A 15,980-nucleotide genomic window follows, 5' to 3' on the forward strand; every position below is an offset into this window, starting at 1 on the left:
ATTGGATGCAGCAACATTTTCTCAAATTAAACGGTGAAAAAACGGAGGTCCTAGTTCTAGGAAAGGACAAAGAACTATGGAACCCCATACACTGACAATCCAAAATGGGCAGCCTCCATTCACCTTCTTCCCAAGTAAAAAAATCTGGGCTTTATAATAGATGACTTACTTAGCATGCACCCACAATCCATCAAAGTTGCAGCTATCCGTTTCACCATTCTGAAATGGTTAAGGAAAATCTGTTGGATGCTGCCACAATCTACCAGGAAAACAGTAGTTAACGCTCTAATAACATCTAGACTTTATTATGGTAACATCCTATACCTAGGAGCAAACAAATCTGTAATCCATAGGCTACAGTTAGTACAAAATGCTGCTGTTACACTCCTATGTAAGGTTCCAATAGTCACTTCTGTCTCGGTTCATAGACGTAAACTACATTGGTTTAGAATCAAGAACAAATCAAATTCAAGGCATTGAGTTATATGCACAAAATTAAAAACAACTGCGCCCCCGTTATCTTCAATCCTTGGTCAGCCCATACCTCCCCTCCCGCAATCTCCGCTCTGCCACCCAAGGGAGATTTATCGTACCAAAAGTCAGACGTGCAAGGATGGGTGGCAAAGCCTTTTCCCATCTTGGTCCCGCAACATGGAATGCAATATCCACAACTCTTCGAAATGAACTCAACTATTCACATTTTCGAAAGGCTTTAAAAACTTGGCTCTTTGACAAATAACCACCTTAACCGTCTGTGCTTCTCCGTCCTCTCCGTCCCCTGCGCCGGGAAACCCTTTTTGGGTGTCTGTTGCTCATTACAAATTTAATAACTAAACTAGTCTGGAAGTCCCTAGACTCTAGTGAGAGTTGTACCCGTAATCTAAGAAAAGCCCCCCCTCTTGGCCCCTTTTGACACTGAGTATCCAGAAATAGAACTTGGGAGTGAATTCACCTTCCGTGAATCTAACTCGAACTCTCCGCATCTGTTCCTGAGAGGAAGTTCTGCTCCTGCCACCTTCGCTGCTGAGCTCAGGTAGGCTTACCGTTGAGCGCTGTTGCCCGAGGACGCGAGTGAGCTAAGTGAATTGGTCTTCAGTCCACAAGTAAGCTGAATTATCTACATTATCAGCATCTGTCGGAGAGAGCGCATTTGACTGCAGTACCGATTATTGTGCACAGACTTCAGTTACCTTGACTTTCCCTGTGTTCCTTCCTTATTCTGTCCTCCCTCTTCTTCCTCCCGTGAACCCCCTCCCTTTGAAGCTGTATATCTGGAACTCATCAGATATCATCCTAATTGAACCTACGGAGAAGTATCCGTACAAGAGAGACATTGACATTGACTCTAAAAAGAGTGGAGACTACTCTTCCTAAGAACTAGTAGAGACAACTCTTCCTAAGAACTAATCAAATATAAACTGTGTTTACTTCACTGAATTATTATATAGAAAGTTTAAAATTTTTCACATCAAGTTGGGAAAAGCCAGTGTTCGTTAGTTTGAGTAATAGGAAGGGAAGAAAGGTTAACCTAGTAATTGTATTTCCTATGTGCGTTCGGTATCATCAGCCCCAGAATACATCTTGCTGACGCTACCATTAAAAGAATGGAAGAGGAGCAAGTACTCACGGTGAATCTGGTAAGGGGGGGAGCAAAACCTGTAATTGAGAAGAACTAGGAAAAAGGAAGTTTAGTTTGACAACACTGAATCTCGCCTTCTGTACATTAGGAATTCCAGAACTGTCACGCCAGGTAGAAGTAGTAGTAGTAGTCTTGGTCAGCGCGAGTGTCTCTTCTCTGTCCCAATTCCCCTTTCCCCCTTTGGGGAGCAGTTGCATTTACACAGTGTGTTTCGGGGAGTGGGTACTGGAGAAAAAGCTACGTTCTACCTACGTGGATAATCCAGCACATGACAGATTGAAGTGCCCACGATTTTCCTCCTCCCGGGCAGAATGGCAGAAGGCTTTAGTTTAAAGTCGCTTGGAGAAATGTTGGAAGGGATACAAAGATAATTAGGAACTGTTAGAGAGGAGAATAAAAGTCTGAAGCAAGAGGGTTTGGCTTCTCGTCAAGAAACCATGTTGCCGACACAGAGAGTTAGTGAAATAGCTAGAGGGGCATATTTCCCATCTCAAGCTATGGCTAGTGGCTCCACACCCAAACTAAACGCTCCCACACACGGTAGCCCAAGTACTCCATTCTGTTTCCCCTCTTATTCCTTTGGCCTCCCAGAAAGATTTAGTGGGGATCCACAAAAAGCACAACTGTTCCTTACACAATACTCGTTACAATTTATGTGTTGCCCAACTCTTTTCCCCGATGCTCAGTCTAGAGTAGCTTTCATTTTGCCCTACCTCAGAGGGGATTCAGCCAATTGGGCTATGCCTTTAGTTTCCTGTGATGACCCGTTTTAGTATGATTTTGAAAGGTTCAAGAACGAATTCCTTGAGGATCTTTGACAAGAGAAAGATTTCCCAGGCCACGGACAATGAATTATTAGAACTGCGCCAGGGACAAAAGATCTAGTCACATATCTAACGAAGTTTAACAAATTGCTAGTGGAAACCAACTGTCCGGAAGAGAAAAGAGCCGCCCTGTTCTATCGGGGATTGCGAGATTAAATCAAGGACACCTGGCTCAGATTCCAAATCGTCCCACAGATTTCTCTGAATTAGTGGATCTAGTTTTGGTCTTTAAATTTTGTTGGTCAGAACGAAAGGGAGAAAAGAAGTTGAGAGAAACAAGATGGAATTTTCCACCGTTTGACAGAATCAAACCTCAAGGGGGCAAGACTTCTGGAACAGTTGCAGAGAGTGAGCCAATGCATATTAGGTCTGTAAGAGACCCCTTGAGTAAAGATGAAAGAGAGCAAAGAAGACTACAGAAATGATGTATGTATTGTGGGGGAGCCGGACATTTTGTGAAAGAAATGTTCCAAGAGGCCCAAAGTGACCACTTTGGAACACGCTCAAAACCATCTGTAGGCGGGGTCGCTCAGGTCGTGGAAATTGAGGAAAAACTGCAGACTCATCACTTAATGAATACCCTTTAGGCTCAGACACCTCATCTGATCCTTCAAATGACCCTTACATTTCTGAATCAAGAAATTACAGGAGTGGCCATTATGATGGATTCGGGTGCCACTGTAAACTTCTGCGACATCAAGTATGCTAGAAAATTTGAGTTCAGGCTATACTCAAAGAAAGAAAAGAACCCGTTCGGGCAGTGGATGGGACAAATCTCTCTTCTGGCCCCATCACTCATCACACCGAATCTATGAAATTAATTCAATCTAATGGTCATAGGGAGTTCCTTCAATTCAACTTAATCGATGCCCCACAGTTTCAGATAATTTTGGGGCTTCCATGGCTCTCAATGCACAACCCAACTATTGACTGAGAGAACCGGACTGTCAACATGAACTCTTCATTTTGTACAGAACATTGCTATACACTTAAAAAGGAGGTTAATGAACCATCTATGACCTCTTTGTTATCCTACGGTGGAGACTCTGTAGGAGTGATTGACACCCTGGAACTTCCCACTGAATACCAAGAATTCAAGGAGGTGTTTTGTGAAAAGAAAGCGGAAAGTCTGCCTCCTCATCGTTCCTACGATTTTACCATTGATTTGGAACCCGGAGCAGTTCTGCCTTGCAGTAGAGTTTATGCTTTAATCGAAGCTGAAAACAGTTCTCTAAAAGAATATCTAGACCAGGGGTCTCCAACCGGTCGATCGCGAGGCCCCGTGAGTAGCTCGCGTTGACACTTTAATTTTTTAGCCCTTCATAGTATATCATTTTTTGGGCCTTTTTTTTAAAGAACTGTTGCCCGCCCTTACCTTAATCAGGTGCTCTGATAGGCCTAAGCTTAGCTGGGGCGGGCTGAAGAGGATGACGTTATTTGCATCATCGTAGCGTAGCCCATCTGCTCCCCCTACCTTCAAGAGCCTGGCACCGCACCGCGCTTTTCACCAGCGCACTACTGAAATGGAGCTGCTCCTACTCCCTTCAGGAGCCCAATACAGCGATTACTGACATCCTGTGCGACGTGCGTACTGCAGGTGCGGAGCAGCAGGGCCGAAAAGCTTGTTGGTGTGCAAGTGGCGTGGAAATGGCAGTATTGAACTGCTACTGCAAAAGGCTCCCCTATACCGGACTCATGGAATGATGCTGAGATTATCCTGATTTTTAAAAAGGGGGATCGTTCAGATCCTGGTAATTACAGGCCCATAAGTTTAATTGACAGTATCCAGAAGGTGACTGCTAGGCTCGTGTTGAGCAGAATCCAAGGCTGGATTGACGAGTCCGATATTGTGCCTCCTTTACAGACTGGGTTCCGCTCACACACGAGCACTATCGATCAGGTTTTGAGATTTGTTTTATTTTACTGGCGTGTGGTTATCCTTAGAGGTGGCACGCTGTATGCCGCATTTTTAGATCTCAAGTCGGCATTTGACTTAGTGCCGCGTGCCAAGATGTGGAGTGTTTTTGCGGAGCAGAGCATGCCCCTTGATTTTACGAATCATCCTACTGATGCCCCCACACTTGATGGTAGGAAGATCCCTCTGTTTATGTTTACAGCCGACACCCTGCTAATCTCAAAAACGCAACAAGGTCTCCAGAATGCGATTGTGAGATTTGAGGTGTTTTCCAAGGACCACGGCCATATTATTAACGTGAACAAGACAAAGCTCAAGGTGTTACATAAGCATAAGTCTGTAAGAGGGAGGGTGGTTCTGAACGAAGCTACGTTAGAGCAGACCAAAGTCTTCTCCTACCTCGGTATAACCCAAGGCTCTAAATTAGACTGGAAACCTCATACTGATCACCTGGCCCTTAAACATGCGCAACTAGCTGGTGCCTTATTAAAGGAACATCGCCTCATTCACAAAACCGATTGCCGCCTTGCTTAAATTCTACAACACAAAAATGAGTGCCGTCTGTCCTGTATTGGGCCGAACTTTGGGGGTTCAGTAACTCAGCGGAACTGACAAGCTCTCAAAATAAGTTCATGAGGGGAATAACCGGCCTACCTCAATCCACGCCATTATTGCCCCTCTACTATGATTTGGGATGCCAGCGCATATAGGATGTGGCTCGTTACAGACCTGTGGCCTACTGGAGGAGATTGTGGGTTACCCCTGAGCTCTCCCAGTACGCCCAGGCTTTTCTTGAGGTTAGAGACGCCGATAGTGCGTGCAACATGTCATGGTTGAAAGAGGTTAAGGCAACTTACAATGCAATGGGTCTAATTCCCCTCTGGCAAAACCCTGCAGCTAATGTTTTTCTGCCTAGAAAAGCCTTTAGGTAGCTATACTGGAATATGGTCTCCATGAAACTTTCCAGGATCTTAACTAGTCCTTCACTAACAGATTTCCTGGAGATCAAACATGATAACTCTTATTAAGGGTACTGGGATTTTATTACGCTTTCTTGTGATAGGAAAAGGTACCACCAATTTAGGGTGGTTACACTCCCAGTTAGGAATATGCTACTTACCAGTATGCATCTGTTCTTGGCATGTAGGGCTGCTGACATTCATATCTGTGCATAGATGGCCGCCTAGTGTTGGGTTCGGATGATTGCACATTGTTGTCCTGGAAGAGTCTTCGAAGTATCACGAGATAGATGGCTCCTCCCCTGGACCACAGTGCGCATGGGCATCCTCTCCATCTTCAGATTTTTTTTCGCCATTGTGGCAGAGATGGAGTGTAGTACAGTAAGTGATGACCATGCCTGAGAATGATTCTGAGTGCTGCAGCTGCGACAGGCACCAGGGAGGAGGGCGGGCGATATGAATGTCAGCAGCCCTACATGCCAAGAATAGATGCATACTGGTAAGTAGCATATTCCATCGAGGCATGTGGGCTGCTGAATTCATATCTGTGCATAGCATAAATAGCAGTTACTTCCTTAGCGGTGGTTGCCCGTGCCAGCTGCAGCAGTCTGAAAAAGAGTTTTGAGGACAGCCTGTTCTACAGCAGCTTGCTGTTTGGAGTGTACATCTACGCAGTAGTGTTTGGTAAATGTATGTATTGTGGTCCATGTGGCTGCTCTACATATGTCCTCTAGAGGAATGTTACCCAGGAAAGCCATGGATGCCACTAGCATGCGTGTGGAATGCGCTCGTGGGGGAATTGTTAACGTGCGTTTAGCCTTTTGATAACATATCTGTATGCACTTATCAATCCATCTGACTATACCTGATTTGGAAATGGGGTTGCCTTTGTGTTGTGGGGAGAAGGCAACAAACAGTTGCTTAGTTTTCCTGAAATCCTTTGTCCTGTCAATGTAATACAGGAGAGCTCTTTTAACATCTAAAGTGTGCAGTGCTCGTTCTGCCACTGAATCGGGATTTGGGATGAAAACGGGTAGCTCTATGGTTTGGTTAATGTGGAACTGCGACACCACCTTAGGCATGAATGCAAATGCTACTTACCAGTATGCATCTGTTCTTGGCATGTAGGGCTGCTGACATTCATATCTGTGCATAGATCGCCGCCTAGTGTTGGGTCCGGATGATTGCACATTGTTGTCCTGGAAGAGTCTTCGAAGTATCACGAGATAGGTGGCTCCTCCCCTGGACTACAGTGCGCATGGGCATCGCCTCCATCCCCAGATTGTTTTTAGCCATTGGCAGAGATGGAGTGAAGTATGTGAGTGATGACCATGCTATGAGCATATAAATATATGAATACTGCAGCTGCTACAGGCGCCGGGGAGAAGGGTGGGCGATATGAATGTCAGCAGCCCTACATGCCAAGAACAGATGCATACTGGTAAGTAGCATATTCCATCGAGGCATGTGGGCTGCTGAATTCATATCTGTGCATAGCATAAATAGCAGTTACTTCCTTAGCGGTGGTTGCCCGTGCCAGCTGCAGCAGTCTGAAAAAGAGTTTAGAGGACAGCCTGTTCTACAGCAGCTTGCTGTTTGGAGTGTACATCTACGCAGTAGTGTTTGGTAAATGTATGTATTGTGGTCCATGTGGCTGCTCTACATATGTCCTCTAGAGGAATGTTACCCAGGAAAGCCATGGATGCCACTAGCATGCGTGTGGAATGCGCTCGTGGGGGAATTGTTAACGTGCGTTTAGCCTTTTGATAACATATCTGTATGCACTTATCAATCCATCTGGCTATACCTGATTTGGAAATGGGGTTGCCTTTGTGTTGTGGGGAGAAGGCAACAAACAGTTGCTTAGTTTTCCTGAAATCCTTTGTCCTGTCAATGTAATACAGGAGAGCTCTTTTAACATCTAAAGTGTGCAGTGCTCGTTCTGCCACTGAATCGGGATTTGGGATGAAAAAGGGTAGCTCTATGGTTTGGTTAATGTGGAACTGCGACACCACCTTAGGCATGAATGCAAATGCTACTTACCAGTATGCATCTGTTCTTGGCATGTAGGGCTGCTGACATTCATATCTGTGCATAGATCGCCGCCTAGTGTTGGGTCCGGATGATTGCACATTGTTGTCCTGGAAGAGTCTTCGAAGTTTCACGAGATAGGTGGCTCCTCCCCTGGACTACAGTGCGCATGGGCATCGCCTCCATCCCCAGATTGTTTTTAGCCATTGGCAGAGATGGAGTGAAGTATGTGAGTGATGACCATGCTATGAGCATATAAATATATGAATACTGCAGCTGCTACAGGCGCCGGGGAGAAGGGTGGGCGATATGAATGTCAGCAGCCCTACATGCCAAGAACAGATGCATACTGGTAAGTAGCATTTGCAGTTCGAGGCATGTGGGCTGCTGAATTCATATCTGTGCATAGAATATATAGCAGTCCCTCCATTAGCGGCGGCCGCCCATGCCAGCTGCAGCAGTCTGAAAAAGTGTTTTGAGAACAGCCTGACCAACAGCTGCCTGCTGTTTGGAGTGCACGTCTACACAGTAATGTTTAGTGAAAGTATGTGTGGTAGACCATGTGGCTGCCCTACAAATATCTTCTAAGGGAATGTTACCTAGGAAAGCCATAGAGGCCCCCAACTTCCTGGTGGAGTGGGCTCTTGGTGGGATAGTGAGAGTGCGTTTAGCTTTAGCGTAACAGATTTGAATGCATTTCACGATCCACCTAGCGATCCCAGCTTTGGAGATAGCGTTTCCCTTGTGGTGTGTGGCAAAAGCAACGAAAAGCTGCTTGGTTTTGCGAAAATCTTTTGTCCTGTCCACGTAGTACATCAAGGCTCTTTTAACGTCAAGGGTGTGGAGCATCCGCTCCGCCAGCGTCTCTGGGTTTTGGAAAAACACCGGCAACTCAATTGTCTGGTTCATATGGAATTGAGATACAACCTTGGGTAAGAATTTAGGGTTAGTGCGGAGCACAACCCTGTTAGCATGTACTTGGAAGAAAGGTTCTTGGATGGTGAGCGCCTGCAACTCGCTAACCCTCCGTAGCGATGTAATTGCTACTAAGAAAGCAACCTTCCAAGTCAGAAACTGAAGCTCACAAGAGTGCAGTGGCTCGAAGGGAGGACCCATCAGCCTTGTAAGAACCACATTGAGGTTCCATTCTGGGGCTGGTGGGGTCCTTGGCGGAATGACTCTCTTGAGTCCTTCCAGAAAAGCCTTGATGGCAGGGACCTTAAAAAGTGACAGGTGTTGCCTATTCTGGAGGTATGCTGCCATAGCAGACAGGTGAATGCGGATGGAAGAGTACGCCAAATTGCATTGATACAGGTGGAACAGGTAACAGATGATGTTTTGAATGGAAGCATCTAGCGGGTCAATATCGTGGTTAACACAGTAAATGACAAACCTCTTCCATTTAGCCGCATAACAAGCTCTAGTAGTGGGCTTTCTTGCCTCCCGAATGATGTTCATGCAATCGGGAGGAAGATTGAGGTAGCCAAACTCTAGGACTTCAGGAGCCAGATCGCCAGGTTGAGCTGTTGCGGATCTGGGTGCTGAATGTCGCCATGGCTCTGCGTCAGAAGGCTAGGAGTGAGATGAAGCCTTTGAGGCGGTACCACGGAGAGTTCCAGAAACATGGTGTACCACGGTTGGCGAGCCCACGTTGGAGCAACCAGGATGAGAGTCATCGAGTGCTGCCTGAGCTTGCGTGCCACCAGCGGTATCAGAGGTGCTGGGGGAAAAGCGTACGCAAATCTGCCTGACCAGTTCATCCACATCGCATTGCCCTGTGATTGCGGGTGTGGGAACCTGGCGGCGAAGCTTTGGCATTTTGCGTTCTCCTTGGTGGCGAACAGGTCTATCTCTGGATGACCCCACCTTTGGACGTACTGATGGATGTATCTCCCACTCATGCATTTGATGGCTGTGCCTGCTGAGCAGGTCCGCCATCTGGTTGTCCTTGCCCGGGAGATGCTCTGCCATGAGGAAGATGTTCCTCTGAATGGCCCACTTCCACATGCTCTGAGCCAGATGAGACAGCTGCGGAGAGTGTGTGCCTCCCTGCTTCTGAATGTAGTACATGGCTGTCATGTTGTCCGTCCGGATCAACACGACTTTGTTGCACAGATGTACTTTGAACGCCTTCAAGGCCATGAAGATCGCCATCAGTTCCAAGACATTGATGTGCATCTTCCTTTGCTGTAGTGTCCATAGTCCCTGCACCGTGTAGTGGAGTACATGCACTCCCCATCCCTGGAGAGAGGCGTCCGTCGTCAGGATAATCTGTGGCACGGGCTCTTGGAATGGTCGGCCCTTGCAAAGGTTTTGTGGATTCCACCAATGCAGAGAGTTGTATGCCCGACCGCTCACCAACACTAGGTCTGTCAGTTGCCCATGAGCCTGAGTCCACTGACGTGCTAGGCACTCCTGAAGCGGACGCATATGTAGTCTCGCGTGCGGGACGATGGAGATGCAGGAGGCCATCATGCCTATCAACTGCATGAACACCTTCGCTGGAAGCGAGTGCTGAGGTCTGAATCGTTGGATCAGCGTTTGGATACCGGCGATTCTCACTGAATTTGGCTGCGCAGTGGCTGCCAGAGTGTTTATTGTCGCGCCCAGATACTGTCGTACATGGGCGGGCTGGAGATGGGATTTCGGGTAGTTCAGAGAGAATCCCAGATCGTGCAGGAGATGAATGGTGCGGGACACGTGGTCGGCGCACTGCTGCTCTGTTTTTGCCTGAATGAGCCAGTCGACCAGGTAAGGGTAGACGTGGACGTTCTGGCGTCGTAGGTGCGCCGCCACAGTCGCCAGGCACTTCGTAAAGACCCTTGGCGCTGTGGTGACCCCGAACGGCAGAACCCTGAACTGGTAGTGCTGGTCTTGAATTGTGAATCTGAGATACTTCCTGTGGGAAGGATGCAAGGGGATATGAAAGTATGCATCTTTTAGATCCAACGTAGCCAGGAAGTCCCCCTGTTGAAGCAGAGGGAGTACCTGCTGCAACGTGAGCATATGGAAATGCTCCGAGAGAATGTACCAGTTGAGGGGCCTGAGGTCCAGGATGGGCCGTAGGGATCCGTCCTTCTTGGGGATTAGAAAGTACAGAGAGTAAACCCCTGTTCCCCATTCTCGTAGTGGGACGAGCTCTATTGCTCCTTTTTGCAGCATGACCTGAACTTCCTGCTGCAACAAGTGCAAGTGCTCGCCGGACATAGGACGGCTCCTTGGAGGTATGTTTGGTGGAGTGGAAGTAAGTTCCAGACAGTAACCGTACTGGACAAGAGACTTGACCCACCTGTCCGTGGTGATGGATCTCCACACGGGCAGGAACTGCTGGAGTCTCCCCCCGACCGGTGTTGTGTGGTCGGGGGGCAGTGACAAGACGTCACTGCTTGTTGGCGGCGGTGGACCTGGAGCTGTTGTTTCCACGTCCCCTGCCCTTGACATTGTTGCCCCTGTAGCCACCTCTACCCTTGTTGGTGTATGAGGATTGGGTATTGCTCTTGTAGTACTGGGTGGATTGCGATGCCTGACCCCTTGAGGTGCGCCTCTGGTATTGGAGCGGCGAAAGGAACCACCCCGAAACTGCTGAGACAGGAGGGCCCCCATAGACTTAGCAGTGTCCGTATCTTTTTTCATTTTTTCAAGCGTCGCATCAACCTCGGGTCCAAACAACTGGTCAGGATTAACCGTCTGGTTCAGGATGGTTGTTTGTATATCAGGTTTAAACCCTGAGATCCTAAGCCATGCATGTCTTCTGAGCAACACACTGGTGTTGATTGCCCTGGAGGCTGTATCAGCCACATCTAGCGCACATTTGATGGAAGCGTTTGTAATGAGCTTTCCCTCTTGAATTAACATTTCCCCTGCCTCCTTGTATTGGTTAGGCAAGTGCTGGAGCAGTGCTTCTAGGGTGTCGTAATGAGCCCTATCGTAGCGTGCAAGTAGGGCCTGCGTGTTTGAGATGCGCCAAATGTTAGCTGCTTGTGCAGCAATCCGTTTCCCTGAGGCCTCAAATATTTTCGACTCTTTGTCTGGGGGAGGAGCGTCACCAGTTGTCTGTGAGTTCGCCCTCTTGCGAGCGTTGGATACCACCAAAGAGTCCAGTGGCAAGTGTCCCTTGATATATGTTGGATCCGAGGGCGCTGCCTTATATTTCTTATCAATGCGTGGATTGATCACACGTGCCCGAGTGGGCTCCTTGAAGACCTCCTGCGCGTGCTTGAGCACTCCTTTGAGCATTGGCAGAGTCTTGATTGACCTTTCAGCCACTGAGAAAGTGTCAAATAAAAAGTCCACATCCACAGGATCGGAGTGCAGCTCGACATCATGGTTAGCTGCAGCTCTCTCGATCAAAGCGTTGAAGGCTGCAGAGTCCTCCGTCGGCGAAGTTTTCGCCGCAAAGAGCTGCGGTTCTTGACCCGACTGCGGGTCCTCGGGGTCGCCTCCGGCAGTCCAAGGCTCATGTTCTTCCTCCGGGTCAGAGTACGCTGGATAGTTGTACTCGACCTCCTCCTCGTCCCCATCACCCGCGGTAGAGGAGTTGGTGAACGCGGCAAGTCTCTTGGAGACGCCGGCTCCATAGGTGCTGAAGTACCCGCAGAGTCCTTCTTGTTTTTGAGAGGAATGCGAAAATGTTCCAACACCGGCTCCGTGGTGATTTTCCTTTTGAGGAGGGACAGTTTCCCGGTATTGGCGTCGATGATGACCTCACGACGCTCTTCCTCCGCAAGTGGCTGGAGACGAGGCTTAGACACCACTGGAGACGCTTTGGGCGTCAACACCTCCTTCGAGGGCACGCCTGCCCCATGCTTCGAAGCGAAAGCCTTCGGCGTCGACTTCGGCGGCAGGGTGAAGCGGATAGGCGTTTGCACCTTTGACGGCTTTAGTGCGGGCTTCGACACCCCCTCTTCCGGCTCGGGAAGCACAGCGACCTTCCGAATCCGTTGCAGGGACTCCTCGACCTTCTTCGATAGGGCTGGAGAGGGATTGACCGGCTCGGGCGATTTACCCGTCTTGGGAGTGGTGTCGGCGAGAGGCCCCGTCTTCGGAGCCGACGCTGCACCGTCCTTGGCCCCGACGGCCGGAGCCGGCGAAGCCAGAGCCTTGGGATCGCCTTGACACTTCTTCGAAGGCTTCTTCGTGTCATCGACCGCGACCATCTTCGGCGCCGACGCAGCCGCGTCGGTCGACTTCGCCTTCGGCGTCAACCCCGAGGCCCTCGGGTCGGCCATCTTGGCGTGACTCTCCATGTCGGCCATTTTGGATTTCTTAGACTTTGACGCCTCCAGAGCCTTCTGTACAGCTTCCACTTTCGGTTTTGAAACCGGAGTTGCAGATCCCGAAGGCCTCACTTTCGTTTTTGGAAACGTGAGTGGCACCTCCAAAATGTCCGTGGCCGGGCCCGGAGGGGGGGCTGCTAGACTAAGAACGAGGTCCTGGGTAAGGCCCGAAGGCGATCCCTCGACCTGGGCCGCAGGAAGGGGGTCGACCCCTGAGTCAGTCCGGGGATGCTCTTCCTCCGAGCTATCCCCCACGGTGGCAATGGCCCCATCGTTATCCCCTACCTCGTCGCCGGCTTCGTCAAACTCCTCGTCTCCTGCGTCGTAGGCATCCCCCTCGGACGCAGGGCTAGAGTCCGAAACCTGTTGGACATTGTCGTCTCCAACGTCTTCTTCAAAGATGTCGTCCGGCGGGGGCGCAGACATCTGGGCCTGGAGTCTCGCAGCGCGACGAATCTTGAGGGTCTTTTTACACCGGAACCGGGAGCAGGCCATACACCTGGCCTCGTCATGGTCCGGCGACAGACAAGTGTTGCACACTGGGTGCACGTCGAGGTGCAAGTATTTCGAGTTGCACACCGGGCACCGTTTAAACGGAGTCCGTTCCATGTCTGGAGCGTCGTGTAGGCCCGTCCGCGCCGACAGCACGCGGAAGGGCAGCAAGAGTTCGGAGCTGAAGAAACAGTAAGACCCGAACGAAAACGATACTGGCGCCAAGCCTAAAGACCTTTTGGTCTCGAGTTAAGAACTACCGGTTCCGACAGAGGCAACCGACACACATCCGAACCCAATGGCGGAAAAAAACAATCTGGGGATGGAGGCGATGCCCATGCGCACTGTAGTCCAGGGGAGGAGCCACCTATCTTGTGATACTTCGAAGACTCTTCCAGGACAACAATGTGCAATCATCCGGACCCAACACTAGGCGGCGATCTATGCACAGATATGAATTCAGCAGCCCACATGCCTCGAACTGTAGGGTTGGTACGCAGCACTACCCTATTAGAATGAACCTGCATGAAAGGCTCTTGAATAGTTAGTGCTTGAAGCTCACTAACTCTTCTTAGCGATGTGATTGCCACTAGAAAGGCCACTTTCCATGTTAGGAACTGTATCTCACAAGAGTGATGAGGTTCAAAGGGTGGTCCCATTAATCTGGTGAGAACCACGTTCAGATTCCAGACAGGAGAAGGAGGGTGTCTTGGAGGAATCACTCTCTTGAATCCCTCCATAAAAGCTTTAATGGCTGGCACCCTGAAAAGAGAAAGATGCTGTCTGTTTTGAAGATAAGCTGCCATTGCAGCCAAATGTATCCTGATGGAACTGTATGCCAGATTGCATCTGTATAGATGTAGCAAATAACAGATAATGTTGTGCGTGGACGCATCCAGGGGAATAATGTTATTATTGGAACAGTAAATGACAAATCACTTCCATTTGGCGCATAGCATGCCCTGGTAGCAGGTCTCCTTGCCTCCTTGATGATGTTCATACAGTCGGGGGGTAAGTTGAGGTAGCCAAACTCTATGACCTCAGGAGCCATATTGCAAGGCTCAACTGCTGCGGATCTGGGTGCTGAATGTCTCCATGGCTCTGAGTGAGGAGACTGGGAGTGAGGCACCACTGAAAGTTCTAGGAACGTGGTGTACCACGCTTGCCTTGCCCACATTGGAGCAACCAGGATGAGTGTCATGGAGTGTTGTCGCAGTTTGCGTGCCACTAGCAGGATGAGCGGTGCTGGAGGAAAAGCGTACGCAAATCTGCCTGACCAGTTCATCCATATCGCATTGCCCTGAGACTGCGGGTGTGGGAACCTGGCGGCGAAGGTTTGGCATTTTGCATTTTCCTGTGTGGCGAATAGGTCTATCTCTGGATGACCCCCACTGCTGTAAATATGGTTGGAGCACCGAGGGGTGTATCTCCCACTCGTGCATCTGATGGCTGTGCCTGCTGAGCAGGTCCGCCATCTGGTTGTCCTTGCCCGGGAGATGGTCCGCCATGAGGAACATGTTCCTCTGAATGGCACGACTTTGTTGCACAAATGCAACTTGAATGCCTTCATTGCCATGAAGATTGCCATCAGCTCCAACAGGTTGATATGCATATTTTGCTGCTGCGTCGTCCATAGTCCCAGCACGGTATAATGGAGGACATGCGCTCCCCAGCCCTGGAGAGATGCGTCCGTTGTCAGCACTATTTGTGGGACAGGCTCTTGGAACGGTCGTCCCATGCAAAGGTTTTGTGTGTTCCACCAATGCAGAGAGTTGTATGCATGACCGGTCACCAACACTTAGATGTCCATGAGCCTTGTTCCACTGTCGTGCTAAGCACTCTTGAAGGGGACGCATGTGTAGCCTCGCGTGCGGGACTATGAAGATGCAGGAGGCCATCATACCTATCAGCTGCATAAATACCTGCGCTGGAAGTGAGTGCTGGGGCCTGAACTTCTGAATCAGCAATCGCATGCTGTTGACTCTGGCAGCGTTGGGCTGCGCTGTTGTTGTCAGAGTGTTTATTGTCGCACCTAGGTACTGTTGCACATGTGCGGGTTGAAGGTGTGATTTTGGGTAGTTTAGTGAAAATCCTAGACTGTGTAGAAGGTGAATTGTGCGGAACATGTGGCTGGCACACTGCTGGGCTGACTTTGCTTGGACAAGCCAGTCGTCCAGATAAGGATAGACATGTATGTGTTGTCTCCGAAGGTGCACAGCCACTGTCGCCAAGCACTTGGTAAACACCCTGGGGGCAGTAGTGACCCCGAAAGGCAGGACCTTGAACTGGTAATGTTGGTGGTTTATGGTGAACCTGAGATATTTCCTGTGTCCTGGGTGAATGGGGATGTGGAAATAGGCGTCCTTTAGGTCTATAATAATAATAATAATAAAGGGGCTTATAAAGCGCTTGGTGACGCCATCCCGGCGTGTCCCCGCGCTATGGAGAGAGTGGCAGAAAGGCAGTGACAGGTCTACTGGGTGAACAAATGTGTTTTTAAAAGCTTCCTAAATATAGTTTCAGTCTTGGCCAGTCTAATTGCGGTAGGAAGAGTGTTCCATTGGTTGGCTGCTAACACTCGGAAGGAGCGTCCTCCCATTCTGGCCTTCTTTATACGAGGTACTTTCAGAAGACCCATGCCCATGGAGCGAAGTGCTCTGTTGGGCTGATAAGGGATGGCTAGGTCCTTCAGATATTCAGGGGCTTTCAAAACGGTTATCCTATAGCAAATTAAAAGTGCTTTAAATAGGATCCTTTTTTTTATAGGAAGCCAATGAAGGGCAGATAGAGTGGGTTTAGATGCCGTTCTTTTGGGGAGTCTGAGAACTAGTCGTGCTGCTGTGT

The 15,980-nt window shown here is 49.3% G+C and overlaps 1 protein-coding gene across 1 annotated transcript in view; it reads right to left on the reverse strand.

Moving 5' to 3' along the window:
* The window catches only part of SMARCC1 (SWI/SNF related BAF chromatin remodeling complex subunit C1), an 810,451-nt gene that overhangs the window by 712,923 nt on the left and 81,548 nt on the right, over positions 1-15,980 (reverse strand). The gene's annotated exons all lie outside the window — the stretch shown is intronic.

This window comes from Lissotriton vulgaris, chromosome 10, assembly GCF_964263255.1.
Source record: "Lissotriton vulgaris chromosome 10, aLisVul1.2, whole genome shotgun sequence".
Lineage (NCBI taxonomy): Eukaryota > Metazoa > Chordata > Amphibia > Caudata > Salamandridae > Lissotriton > Lissotriton vulgaris.